The sequence below is a fragment of the Dermacentor albipictus genome, chromosome 9, assembly GCF_038994185.2.
Source record: "Dermacentor albipictus isolate Rhodes 1998 colony chromosome 9, USDA_Dalb.pri_finalv2, whole genome shotgun sequence".
Lineage (NCBI taxonomy): Eukaryota > Metazoa > Arthropoda > Arachnida > Ixodida > Ixodidae > Dermacentor > Dermacentor albipictus.
Genome location: NC_091829.1, coordinates 102,436,848 through 102,454,346, shown reverse-complemented (window position 1 = coordinate 102,454,346; position 17,499 = coordinate 102,436,848). Strand labels below are relative to the sequence as shown.

The window sequence follows — 17,499 nt, the reverse complement described above, 5'->3', positions numbered from 1 at the left end:
CGTGCGCCGGAAAGGACTATCCGAGAAGCTTTTGAGTCGCTACTTCGGACCTTACATAGTGTTGCAACGAATTAGTGACGTGAACTACGAAGTCCTTCCTGACGGAAGTCAGCCTCCCCGACGTCGACAACCGCAATCTGAATTAGTGCGCGTTGTGCGGTTGAAACCGTACTATAGCCCCTAATATTCGACGTTTTCAGCCGCTTAGGTTAGTTTTGTGGTTGCTCGTCCATCAGTGCCCTGTGACTATATCGCACACCACAGTGATTGTGATTGCCTATGTGTTCGTCCTAGGCGATCTCGGCGTTCTCAGGTCAAGCCTATATATGCTTTCCTTCTTCTTCTTTTCTTTTTTTTCTGAAGAGGGTTAATGCCACATGGTGTGGCGCAGCAAGAGACTGAAGAATTGGAGAACGAGGTTCGTCTCGGCATCACGAGTCGCCGCTTGCGTTTTCGTAAAGTGCAACCGCCTGTATCTTGTTTCAGCTTGTATACGTGACAATATATATATATATATATATATATATATATATATATATATATATATATATATATATATATATATATATATATATATATATATATATATATATATATATGCACACACTACATGGCCGGCTTCACACGCATGACGGACTAGGGGTACACACAACGAGAGCATCGCTTTAAAAAATTCTCGTTGCTTTTCCATCCCTCTTCCATACGTAATCCCCGCAGATAAACCAACAGCTGGCCCTTGCACCGTCCGCCTTCCTGTGTGTCTAGCGCTATTATTCACAATGCACTCTACGTACGCGCTTGGCAGGTAAGCTCGCGGCAGAGAAAAGGGAAAGCATGCACAAGAACCTCTAAGGGCAGGATTGTTCGCAAGAAGAACGTGCTAGCGAATCCGAATGGTCCGCATGTCATTACAGGGAAGGCGGACGACCAGCGGTCACAAAAAAAAATCACCTATGCACAAAAGTGTGACTAAGGGCTTTGGTTTCCACAGCGGTGTGACAACCCACGCAACAGCGCCAAGGAGGCCGCTTGCGGCCGCAGCCACCGACTCACCGAAGGACGATTCGGTCGAGGACAAGGAGCCGAGGGGAAAGAGGTTCGCCCTGTTTGGTAGGATAGATGTTGAGGGAACGTACAGCGTCATCGCGAGGCTAGCCGATTGACCTTCCGAGCCAGACAGATTCACGCACAACGGGGTCTTGGCGTCCATCAGCTGCTTGCATTTTTCAATCACGGCGCTTGCGTTGGCCTCGGGGTGCAGCTTCACGGAGCCAGATCCTTGGCGCGAATCATCGCTGGCACCGGCGCCGATCAGAGAGCCGACAACGCGGGCGCCGCGTTCCACGATGTCAGGCGAAGGCTCCTGATGTTTGCGGCTAAAGAAACCTGGAAAGAGAGTGAGAGAGAAGCGAACGTTGATTTAAAATAAATCGGAGGTAACCCCTGTGGGTATCTCTTGCGAGGTGCCTACATCGTCTTACTTCGCAAGAGGTATAGCAGCATCTAAAAGAACTGCACCATAAACGTTTTTACACATTTTACGGCTGTGTAAAGGGCGTTTGGCTCAGGGACGAAGATCTTCACGTTTGACGGGCGAGGTTGAACCCTTGTCGAGGAGCAACGAAGTTTGCCGACATTCCGCTGCAAATAAAGGTCATGATAGCGGCGATAGATGACACCAAGAACAGATTGAATAAAGTTTCAGAAGTGTTGTCAATACTATTCTCAGGTATTTCTGGCCAACGCAGCTGGTCTACACAGCTTCAACTACGCTTTTTCTCATCGCAGATGCAGTTGGAGCTTGCTGTCATACACAATAGAAATTGCTATAGCATCTCAAGGCAGGGCTGTGACGCACGGGACAAAGGGCGCTCCTTTTCAGGGTATAAAAAATTTCGACATGTGCATAGTTCTTGATATGAAAATTACGCAGGAGATGTGCAGGCTCGTCAAGAAAATCTCGAATTTTCAAAATTCAGCTTTTCTTTTCTTTTTTTTTTCTGTGCGATGTTAGGGCAGTGAAAGCCTGCTGTACACGCGTAGTCAGCAGCCACAGTCGGGAATGTCCCGTGACGGTGCGCAAAACACATTCGCTTTAGAAACCCTCGACCCCCTTTCGACCGGCAGCTGATAGAAAGCCACGACGAGAGAACACTGGTATGCGATAAGAGCAGGCCCACCACTACCATGGCCGTTCCTGCCGCAAGCTCCCGCAACCCCTGCAGCAAATAGCTGCCACCTGCTTCATCACTGTCTCATCAACCGGTATTCTGTCACGTTCTGTGACATGCGCAGTATCGGTGACTTTCTGAGCGTTGTGGGTACCAGAACCAGCTTGAATCGGATTATATTGTTCTTTCCGATCTCATCCCTCGTCACGGGAAGACGTTGCGTATCGTGTAGGATATCTACAAGCGCTATCTTACCAGCTGGGATACACTTTATGCGGGGACCTCCTTCCTTAGGAGCTGGCTGAGAAATGGTAACTGGCTACCTGCTTGCAGACTTCAAGCAGCAGGTGGTATCTTGGGCTAGCTAGATGTGTAGCCGCTCTCCGTCCGCAGTAGAGGCCCAGCGCCTCAGCAAACTCCGTTTGACAACCGTGTCGATAAGCAAATAGAACAGTTATGATACTGCGACGAGACCAGGCCGGAGCAAAACGGCGACTTCCCCTTTCGCCAATCAACAGATGGCAGATGGGGGGGGGCGGCACGTGATTAGAGCTCGGCGAAATCTCGGAGCCGATCGATAATTGTCCCTTGGCAGTTATCAGCTTGTCTTCGTTTTGCAATGCGCTGGTAAAGTGAGTAAGTTCCCCCAACTCGAGCCATTCGACACAATTGTGCAGTTCAAGCAGAAGGAATGCCACGAATACTACGACGGCGAATACTACGCACATTGCAGAAGGTTTTCTCAGTGCACTGAAATATCTCACCGTGCAACGAAAATGAAACTTCAAAACCACATGTGGGCATCTTCTGAACGATATGTGGGTAGCGTGTCGAGAGTGTCAGGCAACTGCGAAATTTGCCAAAAGGAAATTCCTAAGCTAGTGTCCTACAGCACTACGCGGCCGGTAATCGCAATATCTCGTCTTCAGCACTTTAGATGCCACTGAGCTTGAAAGCATTTAACGTAGGCAATACGTTAGGGTTTATGTGTGAGCATTTTTTTAACGCTTGTGCACAGTGTAGGAATTTTGCATGTAACCCCTAAATACCCACTTCCTGTCTACTTTAATGAATTTTTTGAGGCACGCAGTAGATATCCAGGGTGTCCTCTGTGAACTGAACGAGGGACGTTTTATATATTTTATGAAAATCATGTGCCAGCAAAGCGCAAAATGCGCCAAATAAGCAGGCGCAACACTGTACACTAGCAGAAAGACAACAAGGGGGCTGCGAAAGCCGAAGAGCGGAGCATGGGGCATATACGAAATCGTTCTGCTTGCTGTGCTATATTGTTCTATAAAGTAAAAAAACAGACACACATGTGCGCAAACTTTCGGCGGTTTATTGTTAGCTATCGCACGTCAAATATATACACGAAGGGTGACTGTAAAATAAGTATATAACACAAAATGCAAGACGAAACAGGAGCTAAAATACGCACATCTGATTTAACACTCACAAGCATGGCTAGATCAAACATTCGTCTATGAAATAAAAAAATGATTCTCCCAGCGCCACAGATGGTATAATTATCAGCTGTTGAATATCCCTTATTTTCTCCTTCTTGATTAGTTTTAACAGTTCCGCGAATACTGTCTGATCTCTTGACTCGGACACTTTCATTCTTTGTAATTTCTTGATTCGGTCCTTCGTTATTTGGGAGAGCTTACCTGTATATTGGTTGCCTTGGTGCATTACCTCCCACTTCAATAGCTGCTTCTACAGGCAGCCTAGTTACGGTTTCATTCATTACCACTGTCTTCCTGATCCTTCTGTTTTAAGGAGGCTGCATATTTGTTTGTATCAGCCTGAATTGGTCTGATTTTACCCTTAACGCGTCTAGGTTGGCCTGTTGCTTCTTGACCAATTTTATTCTTTCTCTTTCGAAATTGAGGTGAATCCTAGACCTCACTAACCTTTGATCACTGCACTTTACCCTGCCTAACACTTCTACATTCTTCACTATGATCAGATCGGTAGAAAGTATAAATCAATTTCATTTCGTGTTTCACCATCAAGCCTTTCCCAGCTTCACTTTCTGTTGCTACGCCTCCTGAAGAAGGCATTCACTATTCCCGTCTTATTCCTTTCCGCGTATTCTACCAACATCTCTCCTCTAGTGTTCCTACAATCGAAGCCGTAGTTGCGAAGTACTTGTTCACCAGCTTGCTTTTTCCCCACTTTTGCATTGAAATCGCCCATCACAACAGTACAGTGAGTTAGCACTTTTCTCATTGCTAATTCGACATCGTCACATAAAACTGATCTACTTCATCATCATCATGACTGGAGATCGGAGCGCAGGCTAGAACTACCTTTCATCTATACCCTCTATTAGGTTTTATTACGACTGCTGCTACCCTCTCATTATTGCTGTAGACTATTTGCCCGCTATGTCCTTATGGATTAGGAATGCTACTCCGCACTGCTTCTTATCTGAAAGTCCTCTATAGCAGAGGACGTGGCCATTAGTCAGCACTGTATAAGCCCCGCCAGTTCTTCTAACCTCCCTAAGGCCAATGATATCCCGAACAATGCCTGATAGTTCAAGATTCTTGCAAAGCTAGCTTCAGTCGAGAGAGTTTGTGTATTAAATGTTGCCAAGGTCAGTTTCCACTGGCGGTATGACCAAGCCCAGAGATTCTTAGCACCCTCTGCTACGTTATAAGACTGAGAACCGCCTTGGTCAAGTGCTCCGCAGCTGCTGGGAACTGAGGGCCATTGTTTGACTGAATGAGTTTTTTGGAAGGGAGTGGCCGAATACTGCACCAGGGAGGCCAGTCCGCGTTTTTGCGAGGGAGTGTCTTTTGTTGAAGCTTAGTGGGTCTTTCTAACGCGGTTGTACCTGGATTAGTATAGCCCCACTGGCTCTCGGCGTTATTGCTGTGTCAGGTGCCACTCCAAGCCTGGAGATGTAGTCTACTCGAAGAAGTGAATTAGAGCTTACCTTCTCCATATATGAAAAAAAAAACGCGAGGATTCAAACTTCTGATTATGGCAACCGAGCATCCCAGCTAGCTCAGTCAGATAACCCTGCAGGTTGTGGGGCCACCTCATGGAGCGAAATTCCAGCCCAGAGGATCCTACAGCTCTAAAAACACGTTTGAGTTATGCAGGATAGACGGGTTTAGCTGATCCCACCAGGTAGCACAACATAGTATTTCTCAATGTTTCTAACATCGTCATTTCAGAATCTCCCGTAACCATTCGGCCACGAATGCGGCTAAGTACGCAGGACATTTTTCTACAAATTAGAAGTATTCATTCATTCATTCATTCATTCATTCATTCATTCATTCATTCATTCATTCATTCATTCATTCTTTCATTCATTCATTCATTCATTCATTCATTCAATTCATTCATTCATTCATTCTAAATAAGGGTTCAGTTCTGGGTTATCCCATGGCGAAGATTAAGTCATACGAGTTGATCGGGGCCTTTGGTTTACACTGTGCATGAAAGCGATTCTTAGCCTAATCAGCTGATCTGACTAACTATGGCTGATGCGGACGAGAAGCTAAAAAGTGCGCGGTTGTAGTAATGCCTTTGCTACAAATTTCTTAACACAATTCTAGAAAGCCTCGTATGCGAGCATATCATAAGAAGCCAACAAACAACGACACCTAGGAAAATATTGGGGAAATGTACTTACTAATTGAACTAAAAAAATTATAAATAGCAATGAAAGTGGATGAAAAAAAGAACTTGCCGCCGGTGGCAAGTTGTTTTTTCATTCACTTTCATTTCCTTTATTTTTGTCGTTTCTTTATTTCATTTATTAGGCACAAGTAATTTCCCCCAATGTTTTCCTAGGCGTCTTTCTTTGTTGAGTTCTCATGATATGATGAATAAAAAATCAGGCCCCTCGGTTACCCCCCTTTCTTCTCGTCCGTATGCGAGCAGAATTTTAAAACGTGATGGGTTTAATTTCAGGCAATAATTAAGAAGTGTACTTTGGCTAGTTGGTTGATGTTAGCATTAGACAGGTCTCGAAGAGCAGCAGCATGCTCCCCACAAGAGAGCGGAAAGAGCACGCGACAAAGACCTTCAACGGAAATTATTAACCCAACCGCTGGAGAGATATAGCTCCGCTGGAAGTTTAGCTGCGATCCTGCGAAGTCGCCAAGTATGCGGCTGGCTTTAGACGCGCGATGCTTTCAATACAGTAAATGCGTTAGTGCTTTGCGACAGAGAAGTTTGGAACTTAATGCCACGTCGCGCAACATGACACAGAGCCGTGCCTTTCTTTTCACACGTGACGCAATATTGCTTGGTAACAAATGCGAACTGTGATATGAATATCTCTAGTGTTTCCAGTGTTTCCTACTGAGTATGAAACAGGGCATAAGCTGGGCTAGTCGGTGTACGCTCGACATGGTAAACAGCGTAGACGCCATTAGAAGTGAACAAATTTGGGAGATGCGTTGAGTGTCAACGAAGTTTTACTCGGTGTCCTACAGCACAGAAGTCAGCAGACCCAAGGGCACAACGCTATATATAAGGTACTCGACTAATCCCAAAGAAAACGGAGTGACAACAAAATAGCCAGAGGACAAGGTGACATACGTAGCAAAGAAGACGATGGTCTAAACTGGCTTTAAGAGCGTGTAAATGCTTTGGAAGCAGCGAAAGAGCGATTAGGTCAAAGCGGGTGGAAATTCTTTTTTGCCCATTACCCCACTAGTTGCTAACCTTTGTACTGCCACTGCCGACACCGCCTTCGCCACCTCTTCTTACTACGCGCCTAATTGTGGGTGCGGTTTGCTCATCACCCCACCACATCAAGCAACACGTTCATTCACTGGCCTATCAGTCAAGACGTGCAACTTGGCGTATCATCTGCTCCGTAGCGCCGCTCTTCAGCACTCATCAGGGAGGAGGAACAAGGAAGTGTTAATAGTTATTTTCTGGAGATGCACTAGGAGCAGCTAAAAAACTGGATCGCCAGCAAGCGGCGGTAGTGGATTCGGCCCGTTCTGCCGAAGCGGAGAAGTTGGGACACGGTAAAGCTTCGCTGTCGCACTTCCTGCTGATTCCCAGGGCCTTAAAGGGAAGCTGAAACACTCTTCGAAAAAAATGATTTCCCTTCGGCATTCTACAGTTGTTAGTCCATTAAACACGAATATCTAGTTTAAGAAGGGCGGAAATAAACGCAAGCGGCTCTTCTTTTTTTTTTTTGCAAGAAAACGCGCACCAGCACCTCGGGGCATCGCGCGAACGCCACTGTTGCCCGTGATTGGTCGGGACCGCTGTAACGTCATTCATGGGGATCACCGGTCGGCGCCGTCGTTTCAGAGCGTAGCACGCTGTTCTGGTCTGGCTTCACAGATGAGTTGTAAGCATCATGGAACGTTCTCGCTGTCTAGGACAGCTTGTATTTTCGCCTTACATGTTCGAACCGACAGGCGATACAGAAAACGATCGCGGCAACGACAATGTTGAGTGTGCCAACAGAGAGAACGATGTGTCAACCTTCTCGCGCATTGGAAATATTAACTGGTACGTGTGTTTATTTTTCATCTGGCTGCACGTTGCAATAACAGGAGAAAAAACGCACTAAAGTGTCACTGGGAACTTGCAGCAGGAAGAATTCCGAAGCACTAACTTCTCATTAGATTGTAAACACGGGTCCAATTCCGCGATGCCAAGCACCTTGCCGCTGCTTGTCTAAGATTCGGTGGTTTTGTGCGTGTTGATACACGATCGCGAACATAAGTACCGCGTTCCAAAGCGCGCACATACAGTGCTGCGATGTACAGTCATGGAAGTTGCTTATCATACACATCCAGATCGAGATGGCCAGGGGGATTACATGTGCAATATTCAGACTATGGTTCGAAGACTTTGCGATTGTGGCTCGTTCAAGAATCGGTATGCGTGGTGCATGCTAGTGTTGACATACAGATATTAGGCAGTTTTAGCACCACTGTGTGGTAAACACGGTAACTTTACGGTAACTGCAATCATACGTCGAATGTCGCTAGGCAAGCCTAGCAACGCTAGCAACAACGCGTTTCCACATTGCTCGTAAGGCTATGCGGCTGCGCTAAAACTGTGTTACCAGAAGTTCATGGCTGCAAATGTTCGCATTTCTCGAGTGCATCAATGTGGGCACCGGAATCGGAATACCGATTCCCCACATCGTTGTCAAGCTCCGATGATAATCACTGTCGCGGAAATGGTCAGAGCACAGCACAGTTGATTTCGTGGGCACGAAATTCTCTCTCCTCACCGCACGGACCCACTACGCTGTAAGCGTCTTGTCCTTTGGGAACATGTGAAACCCCACGTCGTCTCGCCCGCGTGTGTTAGCACTGCCGAATGCTGCACATAAAGAAGGCAAGTTGGGCGCCCTTGGCTTTAGGCACTCACGCAGCACAGAAAGGAAGCACAGTTCACGAAAATCGCACAAGAAAGCAAACGTCAGCGGCGGCAGATCTCTCCTAGCGTAAGTGCAGGATGGAAAGAAACACGTCAGCACATGCCAGCACGCCGGTCCGCCGGCTCGCTCCCCGGGAATGACGTCACTCTCACCGTTTCTCTCCTCTGGCTGCCTCCTCACCCGGTACTCCAGGAAGCAACGGGGGCGTGTCCGCGGGGAGATTTAGAATGCAATTTCCGCCCCATTTATTAACAAAACGAAGAAAAAAATTCAGAACTGTAAATTAATAGGTCTGTTCTTCGCAACACCAGTAATTCATGGAATTTCAAAACCGTTTCAGCTTCCCTTTAAAACGTGTCCTTGTAGAGGCAGTGCATTCTAATGTAAAGCACGGTGTAATTATTTACTGCGTCAATGGGCATCCCCAACTGACACTCTGGCCACCATGTTCAATTTATCACTTGATGTTTTCATGCTATAGCAGGGTCCGATGAAGCGGAAAGACTTTCGGCTTTCTCTGGGGCGAAACAAGGCCAATTGTGAACGCACCGTAAATGACAGTCGGGTTGGATTTTTTTTTTTGCTTTCACTTTGGGTTCTTGCCGGTCCGTCGTGCACTTTTAGACAGCGTTGTGCTTTTGCATTATGTGTCTTTCTTTCGCAAGCATGGAAGTTTGCTTTTTAGACCGCGAATCTGTCCGCTCCTTTCACTATACCTGTTGTCTGCGCTGTTTACCGTCTGAGTGTTTGGTGCCCAGGATGATGATTAGGCAGACGTGTCGGTATGACATGTTATTAAAGTGTAGCCAGGTAACCTCGTCGCCAACAGTTGCTTAGAGGACGAGCAGACTTCAGGGTACATTATCACAACGAACCAACACTAGCAGGTGTTGAGCAAATACACTCTTCTCGTAAATGCTATGGAACAATGTTGTTTATGTGACCTTGCAGAGCACTCTGAAGTTTCAGAAAACTTGATTTATCAAAAATAAGTATACATGTTTCATTGATTTATCATACATATATGCATTCAGGCCTGCTCATAGGAGGGTCCGCGCCTACTACCGTGTAAGCATATATTTTTTCGCGGTTACAACTGCGAAATGCGCGGCTTATGGCTTGAAATGTTAAGACAACCTAATTGAAATAGTACTAAAGTAAACCTTGGTGGCCTTTACAAATCTTTCTGAGCGAAAGACATGTTGATGTTTCTTCCCCTTCACCAAATAGACGAAATCAATATGCTGCAGTTTGAAGTCTCCCTTTAAACAAGTTAACTTCGTAACAAAATGACAAACGTAACATTAAGTGCGCAGCTAAAAAAAAACGCTGCGTAAGTTGACTTTACAGAATGTCATTGATGCGATTGGCAGTTGTGAACCTTGTTAGGACGTCGCTGTCATCCCCTGGTCTAGGTTGCGGTCAGCAATTAGACAACCGGAGACTTCGCGTTGCGAGAATCGTTGTACCTTTTGAGATACTCTCAATACATACTGGAGACGCAAATACAATGCCGGTCGCCAGCGCTTTCAGAATCTCGCTGGAGCTGCTTATTGAAAATGAGACGTTATTTTCACATGAGAGGCCGTCAAAGGGCTTCTTCAGAGTTTGGTTGATGGGCGAAGAGAACGACAGGCGGAATCGTGACATAACCCAGCTACCCTCGGCAAGGCAACATCCTCTGACCCCTCCTCGCCTACCATTCGGGGACGAATCTGCCCTTTCATTACTCGGAAATGGGCCCTGCGTCGATATCGGGCATTTCAAGGCATTGTTTACATTGTGAGGCAGTTATAGGGATGCCATCGCGCTGGTCGGCTCGCACCATCGCTCTACTGTTCTTTTCTTTTTTTCATACTGTCAGCGCGCTCGGCTGCATAGGGCTTCCCGCTCGCCCATCTCGTGGTTGCCAGCAGGTCTTACTTCCCACGAACCTTGCCTGTTTGTTTCTTTAGCTAGGCTCCAAAACAATCCAAAATTATAAATTAGGGGGTTTTATGTTCCAGAACCACGGTCTGATTATGAGGCACGCTTCAAAACAACGACCTGACATTCCTAGCAGCACTCCTTGCGGTCTCCCTTTGCTCGTGTCGGTGGTGCTCCTACGCATTCACCAAGGTTGTCCGTATATATTTATATACAGGGTGTTTCAGCTAACTTGGGACAAGTATTTTTCTTTTAAAGAACATACGCGCTACGCATGTCGAATTGCCACCTCATGATATTTTCTTCCAGTCCGTCAGGCTGGGTAATTAACAAGGATTGCTAATTAACTTGTAAAATATTAATTCCAGCGAAAATTTTTCAGTACAAAAGTTGTAGCGCTTGTTCAGAGACATCGGATTATTTCATCTATGCCAACTGCCCTGTTAAAATTTCTTACAGCCTTTCTATGCCTTTCCTTTTTACAGCCTTTCTTTAAGGTGCGCCAAATTTTAAAAATACCGCGTGACTGCCGGTTAACGCGCCGCGCTTTTAGCGCCTTCAAATAATGTAAGTTGAACGAAATATGCCCGCGGACAACTTTCTGTGGCTCTGAACGGAAGCTCTACGGAGGCAAAGCGGACCTCAAGTGAGAGCGCTTCTGGAAAGAGTTCCGCGTTGTAATCCTTGTTAGTTTATATGCCTGAGAAGAGAAAACGTAAACAACTTATTAGCCACAGTTAAGTAAGACTGAACACGTCACTGACTGTAAAGGTTTATTTATTTTGCGGCTTTTCCCTTCTCAGTCGGGGTAAACGCGAAACCGTCGCACACGTGAAGCTGCGTCGATCCAGCGTCTGTCCCGAGCTGCCAAAAGCGCTCTCAAACGCTGCCGGACAACTTGGCGCGGTAACCAGTGAGCAGCGGGCGTGCACCCGTAGCCTTCCCTCGATAGCCACATAATGTTGTCCGCTACTATAAGGGCTGGTCATCGCAAAGAGACAGATTGAAGAGGCTGTCGGGGACTGCGATGGGCGTTAAGCGACAGAATGAGGCGTAATGTTCTGAGAAAGAAAGTCCTCAACGAAAAAGCGGCTGCGCTGCGAGGCCGGAGGCATTTGGCGCAGCGCACGCATTTCTTTTTTAAAGCGAAAGCTTTACTGGCCCCGAACTTGCGATTCCGCCTTGGCGGTGCTCCGAGGAGGCACCTGACGTCACAACGCGTGCCTCACCGCGGATATTTCTATCTCACTTTCTCTCGCTCCCTAATCGCTACTGCGCATGCGCCACTAGTGGCACCGAGCCACAGTTGTTCTGCCGCTGCGCATCGCCGCGCCTTCTTGCCGCCGCCGTTTGGTATGACGACACTCTGCGTTCCTCGTCGTTGCGCTCGCCTCCACTCGCTTCGCCAACTGCGTCGCATGCCTGATAACATGTCGTAGGACTGAAAAGGAGACCTCGCGTGCGCCACAACCACAGTTGAGGCGGTAGTTTGGACGGCGACAATTCCGATAAGCAGGAGGAGACCTGGAATCGAAATCGTAACGAGATGAAGAGGAAACGAATCGCCTAGGAAACAGGCGAACAGCGCGCCGAACGACTGGCTAAACGCCGCAACATAGCTAGACAACCAGACGAACATCGACTTGCAATCAAGATTACACAAGGCGAACCATGCTATGCCTTAGCTTTTGCTACGTGTATCCTGGCACAGCCGTGCTAAGCTACTGCCAATTTTTTTTCTTTTCTTTTCGGGTCAATGAAGAAAGACGATGAAGGTGGCGAGGCTGACAGCTTGATGAAAGACGGAGATAAAATCCTTGCAGCCTCCGGTCTTTCGCAGTCCATCGCAGTCACCGATCGCCTGTTTAATCGATCTCTGCTCATTTGTCCATGTATTTGTGATGACAACAAGAGGGCAGCCGGACTACCCCGTCAGTTTTCGTGGTGCGCCCCCACCTCGCTGAGCTCCTCCGCGAGTTTAATCCCTGCATATTAGGTCAGGCGAGTCAGCATAATTGCATGTCTGCGTATGGCAGGAAGAAATCAGGCTCAACACAAAGGAAGGACGATCACGTTAGAGCTTTGACTCACAGCTGAAAATTTATTGTTAACAGTTTTTTACAGCGATTTTGATTGTGGCGATAAGCTTTCAGTCGGCAGCCGGCGACCGTGCCGTGTCGTCCTTACTTTCTGTTTACCTTTATAGTAGACGACATGCTCACTTCTAATCCATTTCGTTCCTACGTGGTCTTGACACAAGCAAAGCTTCCGCTTATGGGATGATATCTATAAATTGCCTCCGTGCGCCTAGACACGGCCGCATGCACTCAGAACAGGAAAGAAGCCAACACAACTTACCCTGCGTATGACGACTGGATACCTCGTCGCCCACGGCACGCATCAGCTCATCGTTGTAGTCACTCTTCGGTGCGTACACAATGTCCGTCAATACAGGCGGCACCAAAACAGCACTGGCGTCCTTCTCCTCGGAATCCTTGCTGAGCGGCTTAGCCGGTTTTGTAAAGAGCTGGTTCAAAACTAAGATGCTCACAAAAAAAAGCTCGAGAGCCGTGGAAATGTAGTGGCGACGTATCGCTTGCAGGTAGAGCGTGCGCCATAAGAAAGTCTTCACGTTCCCCAGCATCGAACAAGGTTGGCTCCGGAGGCGACTAAGGGAGCGACAGTGCTGCTGAAGACAAATGTGTTGGACAGGCCTCAGGCTGGGATGTCCGGAAAAGCAGCAGTGAAGGACCGTTCAATTCACACGGATACGCGTATTTTCACATTTCGCATGTCTATTTACCCCTGATCGTGTCCTTATACGACGCACCAAAATTCAACTCAAACGTGATAAGCATTCGCTGCGCTATTGGATCTCGGTGGTTGTGGCACTCTGCTGTTTCTGGACCACAGTTTGCGTAGCTCCGCTGCAGAGGAACATGGAAATTACACGGACGTTTCATTTTGTGAACTCCAGTTACGCGTAAACGTACGGTTGCCGTTCCTTGTGAAAGCAACTACATGGACATTCCCGGCGCGTTTCTGCACTCGTCGTCGCGTCGATGTTCTGTATGAAGTGCAAGGGGCGATAACATAGTCCCCGCGCGCCTCGTGCTGCATGTGCGAGTGAAAGCGTGCGACGGCAAGCTGACGACCGCGGCTTGATCTCGCTTGCACAAAAGAGGAAAGCAGGGAGGCAGCGCGCTGTCTTCCGACGCGTGCATGGTCCCTGGGTGAGGGGAGGTACGGGTACGGCGCTGTACTCGGACAGCAACTGCATGTTACGTGCCCTCGTGCGCATTATCTTGAAGGCGCCCTGCAGAGTGCAGGTGTGCCAACGGAGCTGCCAGCTCGTAGCTGCATGGACGCTCTGTTCTCGCCGCCGAGTATGCGCTGAAGCGATAGAAAGATCCAAGGTCACTTCGCGCGCCTATTCTCTTCACCTCCAGGCGCCTTCCTCGTTCACGTGCTCCGCGGCTTCAAATAGACGTTCGCCGACTTCGCTGGCTGGCCAGTTAAGCTTGCGCGCATTAAGAGATGCTCATAGGCAGGCGTTTGCGACCCATGAAGAATTACTAAACAAAAACGTCGCGGTCAAGCCCGGTCGTTTAAATGAAGCGAGCCCGAAATAGCGGGCCTGACAGCGTCCAGGCACTGCGGGGTGAGAAAAAAACGAAGCATTTTCTTACAAAGCTGGTCATAATTACCTTAGCACGTTTACTTACGTACAACGTGCTACAGAAGCATTAACAAAATAAAAGATGCTACGTAAATTCCGATAACTGTCTTCCAGTGTTTAAGCATCCTTTGGCTCGGGTGCTGCATTCGCTTCGCTAAGTTATTTAGCTAGTTTATGCATGTCTACACATCGCTACCAATCACCTATTATACTATTATAATGATTGCGTGTGTTAATTTGATCAATTATGCATTTATTTTACAGATATTGTAACGTAGGCTAAAGACAGAGGCTCGCTAAAATGACGCTGTATACTTAATAGCGGACCAGAAGAAGAGTGTGCAGCTAACGCACTTCGTCCCCTTTCATATGCGACATACACTGTCTGGCAGTCGCTTGCCACAGGCCATGGTCGCCCATTAGCTTGACGCCATGACGATGACTGTACGAGAAGTGCGCAGTGACTACGATGGGATGGCAAAGATGGCATGGCATCAGTGCAGAGACAAAGATGGCATGACGATGGCAACATGAAGGCAATGAGCCGACGATGGTATAACGTCAACAGTCTGACAACGATGCCATGAGGACATTGGGATGACTGTGAGTATACGACGACTATGGCGTGAGCACGACGGTACGAAGACGACCGAATGACGCAGCTGTAATGATGGCCGCGACCATGATGATGTGACGATGAAGCAACGTATGACGACCACGGCAGCGTGACGATGACGGTATGATTACGGATGCACGAAAGCTATTCCCTGACGACGACGCAATTACGGCCGAGGCATCACAGTAGCGCTATACTGACGACTGAGTGTAAACAGCATGATTGCGACAGAACGAAGGCGAAGGAATGATGTCGGTGGAGGGGTTAAGGCGCCATGACGACGACAGCATGATGAGAGTGGAACGACGAAGTTAGAACCAGGACGATGGAACAACAACGATGGCACCACTACAATTATAGTGTCACGTAGCAGTAGAGACGTTAAAGAACTATACAGAGACGCAACTGGTAGTTGCAAATTTACCTTTTTATTGGGCGAATTTATGCGCCGCGAACAAGTGACACCCCGTCACGACGATAGCGGCCAGCAAAGTCGGCGATCATGAGAAATCTGATCAGCGGGTCAAGATCGTCGGTCAAAGCGCTGAGCAACGTCCGAATGGCATGAACTATATAGAGACCGTCCGGTGCAATGAAGGTAGTCTTCTAGCGATCCCTATCATCGACTTCTATTTGCCTGCAGCCAGTCCTGAGATCCATCGACAAGTACATAACACTGCAAAGCCGATCCAATGCGCCGTCTATCCATGGGAGGGAGTATACGTCCCTCGTTGTGATCTTGTTCAGTCGACGATAATCAACGCAGAAGCGTAGGGTCCAGTCCTTTTCCTTCACCAAGACTGCTGGAGATGCCCACGGGCTTCTTGATGGCTCAATGATGCCTACGCGCTGCATTTCGTCGACTTGTTGCCTCATAGCTTAACAATCTCGCATTGAAACTCGATAAGAGCTCTGCCGGAGTGGTCGAGCGCACTCTTTGATTATAATATCGTTACGGTGGAAAAAATAGGACAAGGTGGTCGATGGTGAAGACGACGAATGGCCAACAGCCTCTCGGGATTCTGTGCTGCTGTATATATACGCATCGTGTAAATACATCGTGTAAATAGTTTATCCCCGTGACATTTTGGTGGACATGGGGGGTACGCGTCTTCACCATGGAGCTTCGCAGCGGACGTCTCACCCAGTGGAAGGCATCGCGTCTCCAACTACATTGCTGACTACGCACACCCAGTACGCTGCTCTACCTAAGCCACAAGACCCCGGCAAGTTCAGGACCCCGGCCACAAGAGGCCGGGGTCACAGGACCGGGGCCACAAGACCCCGGCCTCGAATGTGTTGGCGTAGAAGAATGGTTGAAGATGTATGAGCGCGTCAGCAAGGTGAGCAGGTGCAATCCGTTCATAATGCTGGCCAATGCCATATTCTACCTCGACGGAACACTGCGAACGTGGTTTTACACACACAAAGAAGAGATAACCAGCTGGGACTTATTCAAAGAGAAGCTGTCGGACGTTTTTGTCAATCCAACCGGTAGAAAACTAACCGCCAAGCAAGACCTCGCCACGCGTGCCAAAAATGCTACCGAGTCGTATGTCTCCTACATGCAGGACGTCCTAGCCTTTTGTCATAATATCAACAGGTCCATGCTAGAAGCGGACAAGGATGGACACATTATCAAAGGCATCGCGGATGACGCATTCAACCTTCTGGTTTTTAGAAACTTATCAACTGTCGACGCTATCATGAAGGAATGCCGCCGTTTTGAGCAGGCGAAGAGTCACCGTTTGTACAATAAGTTTACACGGCTTCCAAATACTGCAGCGACCTCTTCCTGTACCGACCCCACTGATCAATCTAGCTCGCCATCACCAAGCGAAAACGTGACCTGAATTACGCCGCGAACTCGAAGCAGCGTTTGCTGCCTCGCCTCAATAGACGTCTTGGAAGAACACTGCTGAGACGACATCGCTGATCCAGTCCATGGTTCGCCAGCAAATCGCTAATATGGGTCTTCCCAGTGCCTGCTCCTTCAGTCGCCCTGACACCCGCCCTGCTCCTATTCCTCGGTCCTGTCGCAGTCCACCTCAGTGTCCGTTATCCCTAAACTACCAGAAATCCATCGGACTGGCGTACACCTGACGACAGACCGTTCTGTTTCTGCTGCGGCCCAATCAGTCACGTTTCCCATCACTGTTGGAGCCGTTGGCCGTCTCCTCCTCGAAACACCTTCCGGAATGCAAGTTTGCCCCGAAGTTCCTCACCCCATCCTTTCTATGACGCTTCCGACGCCACTACGCTGACTCGCCGCTATGCTCGCTCGCCCTCGCCTCAACGTCGTCAGCCACGTCCGCCCCAGCGCCAACGCTCGCCGTCGCCGACCTACCCAGGACCGTCTTAGCAGGAAAACTAGGCAATGCGGCACTTCGAGGTGGTGCTGCAATGTCGCATTAGCCGCAAAATACTCCTTTGACGCTGTTTACGAGAAATAACCTTCTTGACGTCCAAGTTAATGGCGCACCCATCACAGCTCTCATAGATACCGGAGCACACATATCTATCATGACACGCCACCTACGCCGCCATTTAAAGAAAATTATTACGCCTGCCATTACTCGGTTCGTACCAATCGCCGACAGTAGCACGGTGACCGTGGCCGAAATGTGTACTGCACGTGCGAGCGTTTCCTGCCGCCATGCTGTCGTCCTTTACACTGTGCTTGAGAAATGCGCCCATGACCTTATACTAGGCCTAGACTTCC

The 17,499-nt window shown here is 48.3% G+C and overlaps 1 protein-coding gene across 6 annotated transcripts in view; it reads right to left on the bottom strand.

Annotated features, from left to right (window-relative positions):
* The window catches only part of LOC139049594 (phospholipid-transporting ATPase ABCA3-like), a 259,493-nt gene that overhangs the window by 232,522 nt on the left and 9,472 nt on the right, over positions 1 to 17,499 (bottom strand). For 5 of the 6 annotated variants that reach the window (XM_070525163.1, XM_070525161.1, XM_070525159.1 and 2 more), the window contains exons 2-3: positions 12,841 to 14,136; positions 1,054 to 1,386 (exon numbers count right to left, since the gene is read on the bottom strand). The gene's annotated coding sequence lies outside the window, so the exon portion shown is untranslated. The remainder of the gene's footprint in view (positions 1 to 1,053; positions 1,387 to 12,840; positions 14,137 to 17,499) is intronic. The other variant, XM_070525160.1, reaches the window with a different exon arrangement.